This window comes from Crocodylus porosus, unplaced genomic scaffold, assembly GCF_001723895.1.
Source record: "Crocodylus porosus isolate Cpor-Errol unplaced genomic scaffold, CroPor_comp1, whole genome shotgun sequence".
Classification (NCBI taxonomy): domain Eukaryota; kingdom Metazoa; phylum Chordata; order Crocodylia; family Crocodylidae; genus Crocodylus; species Crocodylus porosus.
In genome coordinates this window covers 267601315-267623555 of record NW_017728886.1, presented here as the reverse complement: position 1 = coordinate 267623555, position 22241 = coordinate 267601315, and the positions used below count along the sequence as shown (strand labels likewise).

The 22241-nt window shown below is 48.0% G+C and overlaps 1 long non-coding RNA gene across 3 annotated transcripts in view; it reads left to right on the top strand.

Annotated features, from left to right (window-relative positions):
- Positions 1 to 22241, top strand: part of LOC109322359 — a 180694-nt gene that overhangs the window by 58331 nt on the left and 100122 nt on the right. The window contains exon 1 of one of the 3 annotated variants that reach the window (XR_002104365.1): positions 18298 to 18388. The exons of the other annotated variants lie outside the window; for them this stretch is intronic. This is a non-coding gene — a long non-coding RNA (uncharacterized LOC109322359). Of the gene's footprint in view, positions 1 to 18297; positions 18389 to 22241 lie in introns of those variants that run through there. 3 annotated transcript variants of the gene reach the window in all.

Sequence of the window (22241 nt, the reverse complement as noted above, 5' to 3'; positions counted from 1 at the left end):
AAGGTGAATGATTGCAACTTCAGAAGAGCTGGTACCTTAGGGCTCCTATAGACATGCAGTGAGGCTGCTCCGATGTGCTGCAAATTGATTAATCAAGTCTGTTGCAGCACTGAAATGAAGGTGCTCCTGTGTCACGTGTATCAGCATCCCCATGTTGAAAAATGGCGGTGGGGCACTTTAAAACTCATTTGATGAGCTTTAGTTCAAAGCACCCCACTGCCATTTTTCAGAGTGGGGATGCCGATACATGTGATGCTCCGGTGCTTTTAATTAGCATGGGTTGCTAGTTAAAGTGTCCTCCTCCCTGCTTCCCAGGAGCACATCTATAAACACCCCTGGTGATTAGGAACCTGCCTGCGATGTGAGAGATCTGGGTTCAAGTCTCTGCCTTATGTAAATGCCCTGTCTGTTTGGCTATAAAGTACCTCTCTCTGGCTCAAGGAAAATTCAGTTAATACGAAGTGGGACAGCTTCCACAGCAGGGACTGGGTAAGCCTGGCCTCACAATAGCTGGTAGCTCTGGCTTGGACCAGTATCCACAGCACAACTCCATTCGGTTTCTGCTATAGTTGTCACCACTTGGTATTTCTGACCATCTGGCTCCCGAGACCTTTCATTAAGCACCTGGAAGTGAGGAACACACAATTAGTGGCCAACTGTGAAAATTTAGATTTATTGACTGGCCCAGAATCTCAGAGGCATGGAAAGACTCCAGTTCCTCGGGGCTGCCTGCGGTTTCCTGAACCACGTGGCACACCTTTTCTCCTCTTGCTTTTTCCTGTTTTGTTGGGTAAAAATGCATTATAGCTTCTACAACAGCTGGGCCAAGGCCCTACCGCTACCAACCCCCCGTGGCACACAGCCCTAATAGGCCCCCACAGCACAGTCAGTCGCGTGCACTGACTGAGATGAGTCCTGGGGGGAAAATAGCGCATGGTCACCTAATTAAAGCCTGTGTCATAATGTGTATGCATAAGGGGAAGGAGGCTACTGTAGTGAGTGGTTTCCTTTGCTTCTCTCCTTCAAAAGACTGAGCAATCAGACCTTCCACTGTAGTTAAAACCAAGCTGCTGTTTTAATTTCAGGTATTTGCATGTGACATGTTTGGCCGTATTGATGCAAGGAGCTGGTGCCGTGCTCCGGCAAGGGTGAGAAGGTTTGGGGTGCAGGAGGATTGGAGGTGGTACGTGCAGTTGTTTAATACCTATACAAATGGAGATCTGCCATGCAAAATTTGTGCGTGGCTTCTAATGGGCTGTCTTGCCTCTTCTTTGGATGCATCCATTTGGCCTATGCTGCTGGTTCTGGAGTGAAGACGTACACATTGTACTGTCCCTTTTGTTGAGATGACTTGAGGAAGCTTGCTTTCTGCTGGCCAGGCTTTCTTAAGCCAGGGATGGACCCTTAGTGAATGATTTGTCATCATCATCACTTGGAGATTAAGAAGTGCAATCATGTTCGATGCAAGAGGGATGCAAGTTTACTATGTGCTAGTGTGTATGCTAAATGGCTACCTTTCGCCGGCGTCCAAAAGTTTGTCTTCTCAATCTGAGTAGGCCATCGTAACAGGGAGCCTGGGGCTCCTGTTATTTTAAGGGAGAGACTGCAGCAGAAAAAGCCACGGGCACGTTAATGGGTTTGCTGCAGGAGAGAAGGGAGCATCTGCAGCCTAGGTGCAGTAAGCTGCCCCTGAAGATGAAGGGACACACCTGCAGCTGTTCACCTGATGGGAAGGGGAGAAGCCCAGAGGATGCAAGCCTGGATCCTTGAGGCCTGATCTCTCCAGTTCAGGCTGGTGGGGAGTGGGAGCTGCAGGCCGTGGCAGGTACTCCCAGGGCAGAGAGAGCCAGAGCGGGGAGGTGGCCTGGCTGTGGTATGGTGACCCACAATGGGGACTTAGGGTTTAAAGCAGTTGATTGGATATTTGCTCTACTTTGATACCAGAGGACTGGATATGACTGTAAAGCAGGGATGGGCAATTATTTCAGCTGCTTGATGAGTTTTGGTGAGCTGTTGAAGGCCGCAGCAGTAGCCCTGCCTCTTGACAGGTGCCCTGTTCCCTGGTCCCTGTCTTGGGACTGGGCATCTTGCCCCTGACCTTTGCCATCAGAAACCCCTCCCCTCGCCCCCAGTACTCCTTTTGGGAGAGAGGGTTGCTGCCTTGGAACCAGAAAAAAACCAAGTCCCATGCTAAAAGTCAAATGGCTACTATAACATAGCTTAATGTTATTACGAAAAATATTTTTGTCATGGTTTGGGTTTGCAGACTGTATGTAGATGTGATGGGAAAATTGCTCAACAATGAAACCTTAGTCTTGTGTATTGTGTGTGGGGTGTGGTTGAGGGTGGGTGGGTGTGTTTGGGGTGTGTATATGCGTGTGTGTATAGGGGGTTGTGAGGGGTTGTGGCTGTGTGTAGAGGGGCAATAGGTTATGTTGGGTGGGTGTTGGCTTTGTGGGGTGTGAGGGAGGGAGGGTGTGGGGATCCCCCTGACGCACTGCCCCATGGTGCGTGGCCCCCACCTCCAGTGGCAGCAGCAGGCTGGGGCGCTTGGGGCACATGGCTCTGTCCAGTGCTGCACACGGTGGCAAAGAGTGCAGCCAGGCTGGCCCACCTCTGTCGTGCAGGTGTGCCTGTGGTGCACGTGCAGCTCCCATTACTCGTACGCCAGTGGGGGAAACCCCGTGCAATGGAGCTGGCCTCTGGCCTTGCACAGAAGGACCCGACCCAGCCAGCACGCAGCTTCTGGATGGGGTTACTACTGCCATTGCTGCAGTCGCTGAAGGGCCATCTGGGCCACAGGTGGTGACCACTGGCTTACAATGCCAGCTGGACACCGGGATTCGAGACTCACCCGTGAAGAACTGCATGGTCTTGGCTACTAGGCAGAAGACCCAGTGATCATGCAAGACGAGGTTAGGCAAGGCATTGGTGAGGGCACTCCAGGACTTGGGGGCAGCCTCCCAGTTAATATCCAGGATCATCAAGGCACGGGAGATGAGCTCAACGGGGGGAGTTATATAGGGGACCAGGAGTGCAGGCAGGATTGCAGTGGTCCTACGGAGCATCACAGCTACCCCAAGGGCCTGTCCTGCTACAGCTGCACACCTCGTATCCACTATTTCTGGGACTAGAAGATGATGTAGTGAGTTCACTTTTTTTCCCATTTGGTACTATAGCACTAAATAAATATTTCCCCCCTCTTTTTTTCCCTTGTTGAATTAAAGTATCAACAGGGGAATTGCCTGAAATAGAGCAGCACTAAAGAGAATTGATTTTGCAGTTTCCTAGCCATTATAAACCTAATTTAACCCCATCTATTCCAGTTACTGCTCCCAACCCTACTGTGTTAGTACTAATCCCCAGGCAAGTCTTATTTGTGCAGGGGTTAATTATTACAGTTCATTTAGGTGGAACAGAACATGGCACTTCAGAAACAAATTGAGACGCAAGAGCTCACAAACAAAAGCTCTCCCTTCCCCTCCTCGATGGATTTGACATGCCAGTTTATTGGTTCTTCTGCATTTGTTTGCAGGCAAGGTTTTCAGAAAATAGCACTTCCTGTTGCCTGGCTGGATTTGAAAGACCATCCGATTTCAGTAGGGGCAAAAGGAACTTTTAGTGGTTGTTTGTTCTCTTATTTGATTTTTTTGATCACAAATAGCCTACACACACTGGGGAAATGTCATCATTTGAATTATACAGCTGTATATCTTTTCCTAACATTAATCTAATGTCACATTTCCACTGAAGTATAATAAATTGTATCCATAGCTGTAAAGCAATTTCCACATAACTCCCCTACTAATTCTACCTTGCTTAACCTGCAAAGAGTTGAAATGCCTGTGGCTTTAATAACACGCATACTGATTTATACGGTTTTGTCAACAGTGTGCAGCGCACACCGTCCACTTTAAATAGGGTTTCACAGGTCCAGATGTAAATAGCAACTTCATCCTCCCCTGTTGGTGGTACGTCATATTTCCATCTGTATGATCTTTTCTCTTCAATCTGCATTTCCCTGAATAATAACCAGCGGCTATATCTCTCCATTTGCATGGTAAATATATGCCCTTTTCATTGCAGTTTCTTACCTTTACAGAACGCTTTCATGTTTAACCACTTCATTTCGTTATGTGTCTATTTATCTCTTATGAACAAGGCCTTCTGTGATATCTTTTTATTGGACCAACTGTATAACTGGGAAAACTGTTTGACGGGCTTTCGGACGAGCTTCAGTTCTGAGCCCAGACCTGGAGAAAGGTGTGTTGTGTCTGAGAGCCTGTGAAACTTGTCTCCCAGCGATCCAATACAAGGTACTACGTGACAGCCCTCACGTCTGGGGGATACAAGAACACTCTGACCCTATTTATCTGTTATATTTACACTCTTGTCGCTAGGCACTAAGGTGCCTGCTCCTGTAAGAGTACAGACTGCCTAGGGAGAGGCAGATAGAAGCCCGCAGGTGCAGGTTACTATGGCAACAGGCTAATGAGCAAATTAGCCTGCCCCTGCACCTGGTCAGATGATGGGAAGAGGCAGGGCCCTGGGCAAATATAAAGCCCAAGGCTGGGACGAGAGGGTTAGTTCTCTGTCAGCAGCCCGGGGGGGAGCTCGCAGAGAAGAAGCTCGCCAGAGGGGCTTGACTCCCTGTTCTGCTCCCAGTAGGAGTAAGGGGCTGCAGGAGCTCACCAGAGACCCTGGTTTACAAGCAAAGGTCCTGGTTTTCTCTGATTTAAAAATTGCAAATTCTCTGATTAAAAACTCAGAATCCGTGATAAAAATTAAAGGCCCCCTACAGCCTCTCCCAGTGTTGCTGGTGCAACGTGCTCCCCCCCACAGTCTCAACAGCCCTCCTGGTGCCCCTTGCAACAGCCCCCAGACATACAGACACTGACACCCACCCCAGCAGGTAAGTGTGTGTGGGGGGAAGGGGCGGGGCAGGGTGGGGGAAAGGGAAGGAGCTGGGGGGTAGATCAAGAAGGGGGGGTGTGCCCCTGTGCTCACTCCCAGGAGCAGGGCCAGGGGGCGAGGGCAGGGGTGCCACTCTGTGGGCCACACACATGCCAGCCGGCCTGACAGGAGGTTTGCCCATGGAGGCTGCCACTGCAACTCTGCCACTGCACCCTGCACTGCCATCCCACGACTACCTGCATGGCTTCGTGGGCAAGTGGCACATGGTGTGGCAGCAGCAGTGCGGGGGCAACCACTGTGTGCGGGCCACCTATGTGCTGCCTGGCCAGGGAGTGAAATGGGGGGCTTTCATGCAGTGGCATGCCCCGCAACTGGCTGCATGGCTCTGTGGCGGTGCAAGGTGGTGGCGGCTGCATGCAGGCTGGGGGGACTTTGCGGGCAAGTGCTGCTACCACAGAGCCATACCCTTCGCCCCTGGATCCTAGAGGTAAGTGGAGCTTGGGGGCTGTGGGGCAGGGCTGGGGAAGATGTTTCGGGGCAGAAATTGTTGCGAGGGGCACTGGCCCTGCATCACGTGCCCACAAAATCCCCCCCACAGAGGGGCACCCCTGCCCTCACCCCCTGGCCCTGCTCCCAGCTGCAATGTGCCATCTGGGGCCGGCAGCCAACCATCTTCCCCAGCCCCCAACCATCTTCCCCAGCCCCCAACCATCTTCCCCAGCCCTGCCCCACAACCCCACTTGTGCTTCGCCCCGGAGCATGGAGGTGAGTCTGAGCCCGGCCTTGGCTGCTTCAGAGGCTCAGGCAGCGCCGTCCGCCCTCTTCCTCCTCCTCCGGCCAGGGCTGGGGGTTTCCTGTGATCGGCTCTTGCAGGCTGGAGCAGTGCCAGGCTGCAAGAGCTCTTTGCACAAGTGGCAGATTTGCGGATTTCTCTGCTAAAAAGGAATTCATGTTTTGCCTGATTAAAAACAGGGTGGTTTTCTCTGTTTTTCTGTGGGAAATGGAAAACCCGGATCCCTGCTTATAAGGCACTCAGTGCTGGGAGAAGTTTGATGTTTGAAAGGGACAGAGCACACCCTGAACCACTTATATTACGTTATAGCCCAAGGGCTCAGATTTTAGTTGCTGTTTGACCGGTGGATTGGGCTGAGGCTATTGGGGAAGGAGGAGGCCTCATTGCGGGCCCACTATTGTGTGGAGCCCCCAGCGCCAGAGAAGGGCACAGCGATGAGGGGGTGAGCGGACCCCAGCACAGAGACGGGGCTGTGGAGAGCCCAGTAAGCACAAGGGGGTGAGCTATAGCAAGGCCCAGGAGAGACAACGTCAGTACCATCTGCGGGGCTTGGGCTTGGTAGAGGGGTGGTTTTGGAGACATGCGTCTCACCCGTAAGGCTGAGGGTGTCCCATGAGTCATCCATTTTGAAGCAGGATGCCAAAGGGGTCTAAGAACCCACAGCGTTCGGTGGGGTCTAGCAAGACCACGTCCAGAATACAAACTCAAGGGCGGCCTCCTGATTTACTAAAATTACCAGCAAGACACAGCAGGCGAGAAAGAGGTTGCCTGTTGGGAAGGATTAGCGTGGTCCAGGAGCCCTAGGGGTATCACGGCCATCCCTGGGGACCCCATCCCGTGACAACCCTATTTATCTATTACGTATCCAAAACCAGCAATCAAATGCTAACAAATTGGCTGGATCATGTAGTGAGAGATTCCTTTTTTTGTTTTTGTTTTTGCAAACCATGTTCTCTTCCCCTCCCCTCATCTCGGTTTCTTCCCTCCCCACCTCACCCCCTGCTTTTTTTCCTAGGGCTAAAGCTTTCTCTGTGAGTTTTCAGGTATAGTCAATGATCAGCTGTTTCTGCTCTCACCCAGTCTGTCTTCTGTCTGTGTGGTGCTACTGTGCACACTTCAAAACGGCATACTTTGCTACTGCTGGTAACAGCCTCTTCAATGCTTTCTGCTCCAAACATGAAATGAGAACATGCATGTGACAGCCATGTTACTGGTTTGACAGGCAGGCCCTCCATCTCACCCGGTGTGCAGGTACAATCGACCTCTCACAATCCCAATTTTGTCATTTTTTTTGTACTGTGTGATCTGTTTCCTCGCTTTGGCATGGAAGCCCTTCCTTACAGATTAAATGAATATGTTTTGGGAAAGTAAAGTGTGCTGTTCTGGGTAAGACAGGAAATTACTGATGCTTGAAGCCTGACAGGTATGACCATGCAGCAGATTGAAAGCAGCCTCCCTCTACTATCTGCAGGCCAATTGCATGTAGTTTCACAGTTGGTCGGGTTGGAAGGGACCTGAGCAGATCTTCAAGTCCGACCCCGTGCCGTGGGCAGGAAAGGATGCTGGGGTCAAACGACCCTGGGTAGGTGATTGTCTAGCATCCTTTTGAAGACCCCCCCAGGGTAGGAGCCAGCACTACTTTCCTTGGAAGTTGGTTCCAGATCCTAGCCGCCCTGACTGTGAAGTCATGCCTCCTGGTGTCTAATCTGAATCTACCCTCTGTTAACTTACAGCTGTTATTCCTCGTTATTCTGGTTAGTGCTCGGGGGAACGGGGACTCTCCCATTGCCTGCTGGTCTCCCTTGGCCAGTTTATAGATGGCCACCAGGTCCCCCCTCAGCCTTCTCTTGTGGAGGCTGAACAGGTTCAGGTCCCGTCGCCTCTCCTCGTAGGGCCTGCCCTGCTGTCCCCTGACCATGCGAGTGGCCTCATCTGGACCCTCTCCATGCTGTCCACATCCCTCTTGAAGTGCGGTGCCCAGAACTGGACGCAGTACTCCAGCTGTGGCCTGACCAGTGCCGCATAGAGGGGGAGGATCACCTCCTTGGACCTGCTCAAGATGCATCTGTGGGTGCATGACAAGGTGCGGCTGGCCTTCCTGACCGCGTCCCCACACTGCCGGCCCATGTTCATCTTGGAGTCAGTGATGCCTCCAAGATCCTTTTCTGCCTCTGCACGGATGAGAAGGGATTTCCCCAGCCTGTAGGTATGGTGCCGGTTGTTCCTCCCGAGGTGCAGCACCTTGCACTTGTTGGTGTTGAATCCCATCCTGTTCTCATCCACCCAACCCCGTAACCCGTCCAGATCTAGTTGTAGCCCGTCCTTCTCTTCTAGTGTGCTTACTTCTCCCTACAATTTAGCGTCATCTGCGAACTTGAACAAGATGCTTTTCAGCCCCTCGTCCAAGTCGCTGATGAAGATGTTGAACAGCGCAGGCCCGAGGACTGAGCCCCAGGGGACCGCACTGCCCACATCCCTCCAGGCTGAAAATGACCCGTCCACCACCGCTGTCTGGGTGTGGCCCTCCAGCCAATTTGCTACCTATCTGACTGTGTAGGCATTGACGCCACAGTCGCCTTTTTTTTTTTTAATAAGCATGGGGTGAGAGACAGTGTCGAAGGTCTTCTGAAAGTCCAGGAAGACTACATCCACTGTGACACCTGCGTCCAAGGCTTTTGTGACCTGCAGGAGAGAGGGGGACAAATTCTTTGCTGGTGTAACCACTGGGAGTGCTGGGGAGCGGTGGAGTTACGCCAAGGATAAATGTAGGTTGTTCTTTGTATTCCAGTAACATTGGGATAAGGTGTTTTATTTTATTGGTGTTACAGTTTAATTTTAAGACATGGGATTTCCCAGAATTCCATATTTATTTCCATTTTTTTAAGCAATTGGTATCTTCTTTTTTTTTCCTACCTTCAGGCATCTCTTGAGACCTAGGCCTGTTACTAGTATGCTCAGTCCTCTATAGGGTGAGACACAGTGTAAATAGATGAGTCAAACTGGGAATAAAGGAAGTATTTGCATTCCCATGTTGCTGCATGGACGCTCCAGCACATAGTTAAGTGACTTGCCCAGGGCCACATGGAGTCTGTAGCAGAGCAGAGTATGGAACCAGGCAATGCCTGCCTTTCCCTTGTACGTGGGATTTTCACAGTTCAGTGCCCTGCAGAGCTGGACGGGGGGTGGGGGTAAAGAGGAACATGAGTCTAGAGATATCCTTTTATCTGGGAAAGCCCCCCATCACCCCTGCCCCTTTCATGCACTAGCTTTTAAAGGCATTTTGACAGATGGTACCTGGCTTCTGGACTCCTTGCCTTTCGAGAGTGGGTGGTAGCTGCCTTGCATTGCCAAACCTTTCTGCACACATCTGTAGCAGTTGGGCTCTCTGGCTTTCTTGAGAGCTTCTTCACAAATATGTTAGCCGATGTTTTGTACTGTTTGAGGTGAAAACAGAGATTTTGGTATATGGGGGGCACTGTAAAAAAAGGCTTGCAAACCGGTCCACTGAGTATCAATGCAGTCCGAACTCTGAGCCAAATTATGCTTTCTGAATTTAGAGTTGCTGTTACTCTTCGTTCTCTTCTTGCCACCGAGGAGGATGGAGAATGACATCAAACCATCCTTTTTGCCAGGAAGTAAGAGATGTAGTATGGGTACCAGCAGTGCCACACACTGCATTGCAAATCAGTGTCTCATGCTTAAACTGGAGGGAGAGGGACAAAGACTAGCGTAAGCCTGGTAAGAAGGCAAGGCAACTTTACTATTATTTCTTTGTGACCCTGGGCAAATTGAGAATTTTTTTTGCCTTAGTTTTATCATTCTTCACTTGGGAATAATGAAACTTTCTTGCCTTGCTGGGACGTCAAAGATTAATAAATGTACAGTGGTTTGAAGAGAAATCCCACTGTGATGGCTCAGTGCTGTCCCTTTATTAGTTCCTGAGCTCTCTGATTCTTCCAAGTTTTAAAAGGCAAACAGCACTTTAAACTGCTGCCTACGGGCAGAGGAGGAGCAGGAAAGTGCAGCTGCAACAGAATATTGTGTCTTTCTAGTTTATCATCAGAGGTGACTTTGTACTTAGCTCTATACAGAGTTGACTTGCAAGATGGGCTCTGTTTCCAACTCCAGCTAGTTTACTTATGCTACGGATGAGCTGATGGTGTCTCACCTGAACAGCTTGCCTCTGTGACCTTCTGTGAAGTGAAAGTGTTAGGGACTGAGAGCTGGACGCACACAGATGCATGCTTCCCACGTGGAGCCAGTGCAGCGTGCTCTGACTGCTCGGACTGTGCTGGCAGTGTGCAGGGAAGAGAGACAAAATCACTCATGCTTTTGACGATAATATCTGATGTAATCTTGCTCCCTCCCACCCCTGGTCAGCCAGTCCTCGTTGCTCCAGCTAGACAGCAGAGGGGTGGGCCAGCCCTGCTCTCTGGAGCAGGCAGTAGAATGCAGCCCAGGGTTGCAAAGCATGCTGGGATGCTGGGGGTGTGTGATTTAACTTGAACCAGGAAGGGGTCTGGGACAGAAGTTTCATAAGCCGGTTTGGCCCGAATCAACCAGGTTTATCTTAAACCAGTTTCAGCCAGTTTGAAATTGGTTTATGTGCACTCAGCTTCTGTTCTGTTCCAGGTTTAAACCCATTTTTGATCATTTAAATGGGTGTATGTGTAACTTCTGTCCCAACCCAGAGGCCAGAAGATCAGCAGGGTTGCATTTGGGACAGTTGATGGCAAATGAGATGAGAGCCATGTGGCAAGAAAAGATGGTATCTCCATACGCAGGGAAAAGAGGCTTATGGGGCTTCTGTTGTTTGGTCAGAAATTAGGGGCCAGCCTACTGCATTTTTAAATGCCCATCTGTTGGGACTTCTAATTCTAAATGGACTTCTCCATCATTTGGGACTCTTGCTTCTACAGCAGCTTTGCAAATATCCTCCTCCCTCTCCCTTTTGCCTTCCCTCTTTTAGAGCAGCACAGAAATGTGACTCATCTCTCCAGCCTAGAAAGGATCTGTAATGAATTAAGGCCTGTGAAGATCCCTCCCATTTTGGGAAAGAAGGTGCTTTTGCAGCCTTTGATTATAAAACAATAGTAGTCAGGCCATTACTTTATCTTTAATTAGCTCAATTAGGGGAAATATTTCACTGCCCTCACTGTGACTCATCTCCCACCTATGCTGGGACCAAAACTCTGTGTTTTAAATAATTTTTGCCTGTGTTTTAGCTTGCCTGTGGCATTAATTGGCACATTGTGCTCTTCAAAAGACCTGAGCCACCATCCTGACCCTGAGACTCCATACTAGAACCCATTGGTCCTTTTTGGCTTTAAATGTTTGCTTCCCCAAGCAATCTGATCAAGTGCAATGGCCACATGCAGGACTGAAGATGGTATTAGATTGCATTTCTCAGCAGCTAGGCTATGCAGGGTAGATCATTTGTTTGTAATGGGCAATGCCTAGTTAGTTGATGGTGATTAGATTTGCTGTGGAAGGGCTCTGTGAAATGAACTGGAGAATTTCAGTCCAGTCCTACAGTGACTGCATCAAAATCCCACGTATACCCCCTCCGTTGTGCAAGGAGTTAAGCTTGTTCAGAAGGGGAAACTATTTTGTGCTGTTGCTCCTATCACTGTCCTCTCTATCACTGCAGAAAATTATCTGGGGCGTTTTCAATGCAGTTAGAAAAACAATCATCTTTTTTATGAATGTGAGTTTCCTTTCTCCTCTTGGCTCCTCCGTTGTGGGCATCTCTCCACTGCTTTATCTCTGCTTCAGCTTGTATGGTTCTGAAAATGGGATGTCCCTACTCTTTACTTCTCTGCTCCTTTCTCGTCTGGTTTGTTGGAAGCACTTCCCCACTAACTAGCTCTAATGTCTGGCTCTGTTGCTACGTTTATTGCTGTCAGTCAGCAGTTGGTGTTAAATGGACCTGATTTTGTCAACTCTGCTGGCAGGGTCCTGAATGGTGGCATTCACTCACCATCACATGGATAAGAGCTTCTAAGGCACGAGGTGCATCTGTTTGCAGGGCCAGGACAATTGCTCCAATACATACCACTTACTCAGAAAGTTATCATCCCAATCTTAGGAACTGGAAATCAGGATATCTAGTTGAACCCAGATCATTTGTATTTGAGTAGTTTGCATCCCACTTTGCAGCAGGCTGTCAAATCCAGAGCTGTGCCACTGCTGTGCATTTTACTTCTCAGGGTGCTGATTCTCAGCTCAGTTGGAGCACTCCAGCACCGTGCAACTGGGTGCTATGAAGTAAAGGGTGCAGCAAACAGCTGGAGCACCTCCGAGCCCCCAATTCACAGTCCCTCATCTTCATAAGAGCTAACTGCCACCTACTCGGAGTCTTCTGCACTACTTGCCTTCCTCCCATCCTTTTGTCTTGTTTAAATGACTCGATGATCTCCCGAGGTCCCTTCCAGCCCTAATGTCTATGAAGTCTATGAAATGGAAGATTGCTTCCTGCAGAAATAGCTGGCTCGGACACCTGTACTTACCAGAGGAAGTTCTCTGTTGTTGCAGGTGAGCAAAACCTCTCAGGTCCTGCATTAGGCAGTTGTCGTCATCAGCGGTCCTTTGAAGCTGGGGCTGACGTCTGTCTGGCGTGATGGGTCCTCAGGTGACTGAGGAGCTCGATTCTGGATGTGCATGTTTTTCGGCTATGGGGGCATGTTGTTGTGGGGGGGAGTGGGATTTGTAGCCCTTGGTTGGTCTCCTACTCCTTCCTCTGCTGCCGCTGTTTTGCCACAGTATCAAGTCGTCGGGCCTCGAAGTGGCACGCGCCTTGGTGGTGCCACTCTGAACGGTCAGCAGCTTGCTCCTCCCAGCCCTTGGTATTGGTGCCTTCATGCCTGAGGGCGACCTCGAGTGTGTCTTTGTACTGTTTCCTTTGGCTGCCCTTTGAGCATTGGCCAAGGGAGAGCTGGGAGGAGAGAACCGTGCGAGGGAGGCGCCTCTCGGACATCTGGATGCAGTGGCCCGTCCATAGGAGGTGGTTTCTCAAGAGCAAGGCTTTGATGCTAGTGGACATTAGACAACACAGCTTTCCAGCAAGGCGTTTCTTTGAGGGGCATACAGTTATAGAAATCATATGGACCGTGCACGAGCCAACCTTTGTCTATGCATGCTCTGCATGGTCATCATTTCTGGAGTTGTTGCTGGGATCCAATGTCTCTATTGAGTCCACAGTTTTAAATCCAAAGTCTATATGGAGCCTATCATTTCTGGAATGCATTTTTAGGGCAGAGCATAACAGGGAGCACATAAGTGAAGGGAAATAGTAATGAGCAGGCTCCTGAAAACAGGTATAGCTGGTTTGATAAAGTCTGTCATTATGGAGACCGTAGAAGCAGTAGGGATCTCTTAGTTATATTGAACTCCTTGAGAGAGCCGTGTTTATTCAGCTGGTTTTACAAACTGCTGCTTTGAGCATCTGAATGTCAATTGTGAATATTTTTTTAGTCCCAGAAAAATAATGCTTGTTTTTTTTAATCTAGTTAAGGTTATGATAAGTCCCCTCCATTGCTTCTCTGGCTTCTGCTCGTCTTTTCCACAATCTTGCTTCTGGATTTCTGTCATTGTGGTTTTGTACCTTTTAAACAAGAGCACTCTTTGGATCACATTGTGTTCTGTGCATATTGGAGGGGAGGTTTGCAACCCATAAGATATTGTGTTCATTTCTGTCATATTTGAGAAAAAGTAGGGTTAATTAAAAAAGGGCATTCAAGGAATCTTTATTTAGGAAGTGATTTGATTTTATTTGTTTATCTGAACTTGAATTTTTAAAGTTTTAATGGATCTTGATTCTAGCATTTTCATGGATTGTGGTGACATAACGTCACTCTGTTTCTTTACTGTGAGCTCTTAAGTTTTTTATCTTTATTTAAACGCACGCAGTGAACTGTTTTCCAAAAGTGTGTGTGGGGGGGTGCGCAATGAGAGAAAAAGTGTGGGCGCTTCTCTGAGCTTGAACCCATCCATTTTTATCTCGTTATAGATAATTTTTATTTAATGCCTTTATATTATTTCATCTGTGCTTGGTTTTGAGATTTGATGCAGAGACGAAGTTGCTATAACAACGTGGTGATTCACGTAATTCCAGTGACAATCTGCTGAGGTTTATTTTTCTATCATGAAGACTTATGTGGGGCTGGTGGGGCTTTCTTTTTGTTTTCAGATCAGGTGCAGCCCTTTTTTTGCCATAACGGTTTTTGCCTGTGCTTTATCATAAGCGTGGGTAGCTTTTTTGGCATTATTCATTCACAGGTCTCAACACACTTGACCGAGGCCAGTGTTGTTAGCCATGCCTTACGGACCGACAGGAAACTGAAGCACCGATGGCATCCTGGGGGCTGCCCTGCAGGTCAGGGGCAGAGTCGAAAAGATGGTCCAGGCCCTGTTGCTCCTCGTCCAGTTCTTCATACACTCCCAACTCTTCTTCTTCTGTTCCCTGAAGACATTGGTACCAAGCAGATATGCTTCCGACTTCCTAATTGCTATCCTTGAAAGACAGAAACACAAACCTTTTGATGCTTTTGTTCTCTGCTGGGCAGTGACCTTCAAGACACTTGGTACCATCTCATGGTGCAGTGAGGGTGTAGGTACAAGAGCTTTTACTAAGTCTGTGGGGGCTTTGAAGCTTTCTATAATGCCCAGGGGTTCAGGGCTTTGCAATTATATGAATGTTTAAAAAAGCCGAACAAATAAAGTAATGCACATGAATAAAAAGTGACTGCGTTTTATTTGGGGATGGACCTAATCATGTTGAGAGCGGCTGCTGGACCTCTCATTATAAAATGTGGGAGATTGCTTGGTGGTATATTTCAAATGATAAAAATTAGCCCCCAAATTCCCACACTTGCTTCTTCATCAGTTCGGTTTTTCTTTTAAACCTAAGCCCCCACATGAAGTTAGTTGTACCACATCTTAGTCTGATTTTTTTTTTTTTTTTAAATTCCTTTCTTTCAGATTCTATTCCCAAATTTGTTACTGAGCATTTAAATATTGCAGCTGGAGATGAAAAGAAGTGACCACTTCATTTGTTAAAGCTTGCAGATTTTCTGGTGTTACATAAGATTCTCGTTTCGAAGTGAACCTCGGTACTGAGAGTAAAGTTTGGACCGAGCGTGTTTTCACCATTCAAAAACAGTAACAACAGTCTTGAGATTGTGTCACTTCCATAATGTAAGAGCTTTGCAGGAAAAATAAACTAGGGGAACCTCAAGTACATCCGCGGTTTCCTAGCTTGTGACTTGGACTCCTAGACAGTATTATGACGACCACTACCACAGCCACCACCACTGCTACCTAATCGCACACAAGAAGTTAAGCGGTAGTTGTTCTGCACGGCCTGGGAAGTTGGTGTCAGGATAGCAGCAAGGGCAGAATTCAGGTCCCTTTTATCAAAAAACACACAGCACAAACTCTCTGGTATAGTATTCAGATGCACGCATGTTAAACTGACCAACTGGAGTTAGTGTCTTCAAAATCAGCTATTCATGAGGGCTGGAAGGGACGCCAGGAGGTCACATCTAGTCCAACCCCCTGCTCAAAGCAGGACCAGCCCCAGCTACGTCATCCCAGCCTAGGCTTGGTCTACCCAGGTCTTAAAACCTCCAAGGATGGGGAGATGCCACCACCTCTTTGGGTAACCTGTTCCAGTGTTTTACTACCCACCTCGTGAGAGAGTTTTTCCTAATATCCAAGCTCAGCTTCCCTTGCTGCAGCTTGAGACCGTTGCTCCTTGTCCTGTCAAACTTATTCTGCAGGGGAGGAATTGGGACACTCATAAAGCACTCAGTCTTCATGGTTTCTCTGTGTCCTGGGAAAGGGTGCCCTCAATAGCAGTGGTTCTCAGCCTTTATGTACTAGGACCCACTTGTAAACATTGATGGCCAGCCCTGACCCAGTAAATAGTTTAAGTAGAAAACAGACCCCTGGCCCTGCTGGTGCCCCTCACTCCTGACCCTGATTCCTTGGGGTGGCGGATAGGGGGGCTCCAAGCAGCCTCTGCAAGGGATAACCCACCGTTTCCCATGTTTTTCTCCTTTAAAGGAGAATCCATTTTTAAAGTTTGTTTGTGACCCTTTCATATATTCTTGCGACTTACTTTTGGGTCACCACCCACGGGTTGAGAAACGCTGCTCTGCAGCATGCAGTGGGAGGGGTGGTGTGCTCTTCCCCAGAAGATAAGTAGCAAAGATAACTACCTTATTCCTGGTTTAAGATGGGATGTTGGTGAGCTTGTGTGTCGTTGTCCCTGTTTGGACTCAGCCGTGAGCAGAGCTATGTTCTTGGGATGCTGCTCAGGATATGAGATCTGTAAGGCTCTCACATGGCACTTGCAACAGTGAATCCTAGTCGTTGTCTCAATGTTAAGCCTTTCTTATGGCTTACTGAACAAGATGCAGTACCTGAGCTTCTGCTTCAAGGCAGTTTTAATTTGTCGCCTCTTTTGGGAAGCAGGGGTCTGTGCAGCCCCAGTTAGGTATTTTGGGAGATCCTAGCAGTCTATCCAGGTTATTATAAGAGAGGCTTTTGTTGGAGACTCATTCCCCCTTCATGGTATAACGGGGTTGAATCCTTCTGTTGAAAACCTGTTATTACTGCCTTCATTTTAGGCCCCCCCACCCTTTTCTCCCCAGCCAGAAATTGATGTAATCTGTCGTGTACCATTGGCCAGTCTGGACATTAAATCAGCCTCTTTATTTCATCCTGTAAATGAAATGCAGCTGACATTGTTAAAAAAGGTCTTGGCTTTTGGCCCTTCCTAATTTATATTACTTTATATTTGCATTCTGCGGGGAGGCTGCATAAGTCTGGATGCATGTAAAATCTGTAAACAGCCAAAAAAGTGAGAGAAGCAGCAAACGAGCGATGGTTAAGATGTAGAAATATGTTGGTATTGTCATGTTGTTGATGGCAGCCCCTCCATGCATTAAATCTCCGTTGTGCATACAGTTTGGGGGAGTGGGCTTGAGACGAGAGCACAGACCCACCAGCTGCTCTGCTCCTCCTGTCCTGAAGAGGCACAGGGGACCGCTTCATCATCTTAGCAATGGAGGTAGCTTCTGTTTGGTCATCCCAGCCAAACAGCGGTGTTGTAATGTGTTGGGAAGGAGGTGGTGTAATGTGTTGCAGAGAACTCCCTGGACAAGGTCTCTCTGGGAGCAAGATGCAGCAGGTCTTGCGCTCTCGTTTTTGTTTGGCATGGGTGGTGGAGTGAGCCATGGGCCAGGCTCTTGCAGAAAACGCTTGCTTGTTTGCTTGCATGCATACAAATGGAGCACTATAATTTCATGAGCTCCTCGGTATTTCCATGATACTGCTTCATCAAAATAGCCATAACAGAGTCATAAATGAATTTTAAAAAGCCAAGAAAGACTGCACGGACATGGACCACAGGTGATGCAAATGCAAGCGTAGCAGATGGCTTGTCCATAACCATGCAACACGTGTAGTGGACTTGCTCCTGATTTTCCCCTCCCACAAAACTGACTCCTATTAATGAAGCCCCGATACAAACTCCGTGCCTTAAGGATGGAAATCTGCTCAGCCTTTGGGTTGTAAATGATTGGAATGGAAAGGTTGCAGTTTTCCGCATCTTCCGTCTAGCCATCTCCCACCGGTCCCATCTGTTAGCCGACCCTACTGAAGAAGCAATGGCTGTTGAGTGCCAGCAGGATCTGTCATAAGCTGTTTTCATGTCTGGGGCCTGGCTTGGCAGTAGGGAGAGGCGCGTGGGATTCCCAGTCGAAGGGTTGAGTAATGGGAGGCGATGGGTCCAGATGGACTGGAAATATCTTCAGAAAGGGTCTGTCGTCTTCATGGTCTCCATGCAAATGGACTTTGACATCTTAGTTCTACATAACTGGGTTTTCTGAGCTCCTCTCGTCTCAAACATAGGATCTGGTTGAGAGATCTGTTTGTGTGAAGCTGATCGTGCGTCATGTGATTCACGAGTGTTTTGTCATGTATTTCTAGCATGTCGTCTGGTTGTACTTTGTCTATGGCAGTGATTTGGGATTTAGATGTTTTGAGTCTAGTCCCCTTTCTCACCACAGACTTCCTTGTACTGACCGTAGGGTCACTCTCTCCACTGCCTCAGTATTGCGCCAGGGAGCACTACAAAGAGGCAAAAGCAACCTCTTGATTTGGAGGTAATGTAGCCACCTTTGTGTTGCTGGGTACGGATGAAAAAGCTGGCCCAAGAGATGGTCGGAGGTGCACACCCCGTGCCACATGAAGACGGGTGCATGACTTGGGTTTTGGACAGTAATGTGGATGCCAGGGCACACTGGCATGGCTGGAAATAGAATAGCTGTTTGTGTCTGGGTCCCCACTTGTAAAAAGAGGATAGTTGCACTGCCATACCTCCCTGGTTTAAGTACATCACAGAAAGCCTGGCCCTCAGCTCAGATGGTAATGAGGAGCAGGTCTCCCGGTAGCAGTGGAAATGAAAATAGATGCTTAAAATTCCTCCAGCTTTTTAGTAATTGAAAGTGTTGTTAGCAGCACAGGTATAAAGGACACCATATTTGACATCTGATTTATCTTGGCAGTGTCCCCTGTTCATGCCCCGGAGATGGTTTAGGCATCTGGGGAGCTGCTGTACTTCTGACACACTGGGTTTGTGTCACAAGTTGGGAAAAGTCCAGTAGGACCTGCAAGGTACTGTCCTCTAGACGCCTGTCTTACTGGACGCTTTCTAACTGGCGGGGAAGCTGTATCCCCCTCTTGGCTTTTAAAAAGAAATATTATTTATAATGTGTTTGGACAAGATGTTCAGTCAGTAAGAGCAGGGTTAAAATGAAGTTGCATGCTTCCTAGGTGTCAGGCATGCAACTCAGGAGGAGAATTGCTTACAGAACTGCATCAGTGTTATCAAACCCTCAAGGTTTATTTCTTCCCCCACCAATTACCTCCATCTGGCCTGATCCTGAAATAGATCTCAGCTGCTCCTCTTCTCTGAAAATTCATCAGCAGTTTCTTTACCAACTCAGACCCAGTGTCTTGTTTCATTTGGTAGCCTGGTGTGGCCTTGGATGGAAAAGAAGCCCGGACCCCACATGCCCTTCCATTGAATGGGTATATAAGCTATGGGTTCTGGACATGGACTATTATTTTATGTTATTTTTATTTTTTTTTACTTACCCACAGCTGATGCTGAGATGCCCTGTGTCAGGAGGATAGCTCACCACCAGGCACTTTGATCCCAGCTTGTGTAAGTGCAGATGCAGGTGTAGATCCACAGCTGGTTTAAGTCCCTCACTGCTCTGCTGACTTCAAGGAGAGCGGTCCCAAGTGCTGAGACTGCTTGCCTTTCTTACAGAGCTCTGTCATGTTTTCACTGCATCTTAATAAGATGTTTTGTCTCCATCGTGCCCTGCATTGATGAGTTCCTTATGCTGGATTTTTGGAGATGAGTACTCACAGGCCGCGTTGTTGTCAGCAGGGACTGTTGGTGCTCTATACATCTCAAAATTAGGCATTCCTTTAATGAAGTGTATTCTGGTTCTGTTCTCTGAGTTTGCTAGACAGCTCTTGCCTGTTCACAGATGGTGTGCAACTCGCTCTGCTTGGGGAGAAACACCGGCCTCCTGTATTCCATTAAAGTAGATTTGCAGACTTTTAGTTTCTTCGCTGTCTGGCCCACAGGTTATTTTTAAGGCTTCTAACATCCACTACGTTCATTCTTTCCCCACCCTCATCCCCACAGTGCCCCAAAACCTGCCAGTTATGTGCATCATGTGATGCAGCTAACATCTCTCGTGTGCTTTGTTCTTTCTTCCAGCTTTCCCCAGATTGAAGTTGCATGTGTGCAATGTAGTATCTTGTTGCAGTTGGCAGGGGTTTATTTTAAATGTGTGCATGACTTTTCTGTGTGTTGGAGAAGGCATGCCCCCTTGCCCTTGGACCAGGCATTAGGGAGGCCTGAGGTGGTCCTTAGCATGTGCTCCCAAATCTCAAACCACGCTCTAAGAAAGCTATCTCTTGCAAAGACGAGCTTCATCCTTGTGGTATGAGATGAGACCAGGAAGTGGAACTGTTGTCTATGAATTTCACCGTAAAGCTTTGCATGCTCTTCACCTCTGAGTACTTCACCTCTGAGCATCGTGGTGAGGACTGAAGCCTTGACTTGATGTGCTGTTCTCTGGGAGGCGAAGCAGTGAGGTCTGTGGCAGTGGAAGAGCTGAGGAGATGCACTGTTGCAGTCATTGTTTCTTAAGCATAGTAGCCTTCCTGCCTAGCTAAGCTGTATCATAGTGGTCTCCAAACTTTTTTGATCGTGCACCCCTATCAGTAAAAAACTTTTGAGTATGCACCCCCAATATATGTATATTTATGTAAATATAAATAGAAGTTCTAATATTTTCTTCCCGCACTCCAGTGGATCGTCTTGCGCACCCCACTTCGGAGACCACTGGTTTAGAAGAAAGCTAATGAAGGTGTGTGTAAGTAAGGCTGGGGCATCATCTTGAAGATGTGGTGGCATTTCCTAGCCAACTTGAGATGGCAGAAATCATTGCTTGCAGATGCCGCAACATGAGAACTCGGCGTCCTCAAAGAATCCGGGAAGACACTTTGAGTTGAAACGATCAGTTGTGGGTGTGTAACTTCAACCAAAGGAGACTGCCGCCAGCTTATGAATTCCTCAAGGTGCTTTCCTTTGCCTAGCAGCAAAAGTGACGTTCTGCGTGGCTTTGGCTTCAACCAGATACTCGTTGTCCATGATGTGTTCTCCTGCAACTCCTGGGGCACTTGATGATGAAGGATAGGTGGAGCTGTGTCCCATGAATATTTCCATCATATCTGGGCAATTTAACCTGTATGTCAGTGTGGCACAGGGCTCAACCCTTTTGGGCTCAAGGTTCCTCCATAACTTTTGTGACTTGAGTGGCACCCAACTTCAAAAAACAATTTGTATATCACCGTGCTTACTTCCTTGTAGAGGGGCCAGGTTTTCAGAGCATCTGAGCATCTCACCTTGGGCTTCTGCCACCTTTCTCCATGTCCTAGGCTTGACTGACTGTGTAAGATGGAAAGATGCTCTCCTAGAGGGCTGTTAGGATGTTTGCTCCTCATCCAGTGATAGCAGGAGATCATCTAGTACCAGTAAAGGTGTTTCTTTTCCATGTCCTGGCCTGAATCCAGCTTAGGATATTAAATGACAAGCTCTTGCAATGGGATTTCTCTTTGAGCTTGGACAGGGATGGTGGATTTGAGGGAGGTGGTAGCTAATTAATGGAGATGCATCTAAGGTATTTTTTTTCTGTAGCTATCTCTCTATTGCCTCTCTGTAGGAGGTTAGATTCCTTCCCTAAATGAGGCTGAAGTGGCAGCAGTTTCTAACTTGGACATGAGTTTGACCCTTTGCCTAGGGGATCTGAATAGTCAAAGGTAGAGCTTGGGGACCATTGTGTTGATGATAAAGAGTAGCATACAGTGACAGCGGTGATCCGCTAGATCTTAAGTGCTTGTCCTGTGGGTAGAGCCTGCTTGCAGAATTGAAAGCCTAAGAATGCTTATTGTTAAATCAGGGTCATGGCTCTTTCTCATTGGTAGGATATTCAGATATCTCTGCTCACTATCTGAATGAAGGTCCAGCCTAATTGATCAGCTACCCCAAATTATGCCTTCCTGTCAATGAAAAATCCTTTTACATTAGCTCTCTGAGCAAAGCTTTGCAATAAATGGAGATGATGGGAATGTTATATTTGATTTTCTCTGATTTGCACCCGACTTTCTCTACATTGGGGGTGGGGAGTAGGGTCCTCTTTCTTGGATCTCTCAAGCATGTTAAAAACCCTGGCAGCAGTAGGACACTGCCAGCTGTTGTACCCTGCTCTCCTGTGGCAGGTTCGGGTGGTATGCCTTGTAGTTGCATGGCAGGGTCGACCGCATAGTTTTTAGTAATGAGTTGGACAACAATTTGATTGGGATAGTTTGGATGGGGATCATCCTCTCCCTGGCAGGGATTGGGACTGGATGACCTCCAGAAGGTCCCATCCAGCCCTAATTTTTTACAATTTTATGGTATCTGCCTTAATTAGCTCTAGGCAACACCAGTGTCTCTGAAGTCTATCTGATGTGCAGACCCTTGACAGGATCTTTTGGGATAGAAGGGTACGTACGGCAAGTGAAGATGCTGAGATTGGAGGCTCACAAAACGTCTGATTTTCAGCTATCGTGGATGTGATGAGTTGCTCAGTAAAAAGGATCCAGTTGACTTAAGGGAGTAGCCATGTAAGTCAGAGAAATGATAGACCTGCTCTCCATAATTGATATAAGGCTAACCTGCTGACTAGACCCCATACTTCCTGCCTCTCCGCATTTCGTCTAGGTATTTTCCTAGGATGCAACGGAGAGTGAAAACTTTCATTAGAAGCAGCAGCTCATTGCTGATAACCTGAAGTTGCTGCTGCAGTGCCATGGAGAGCTTGGCGCTGCAGAAGATCAAAGATCTCACTTTCTGGCCCAGACCATTTCCTGCAGTCCCCTTGGTGCCATGCATAGGAGTCAC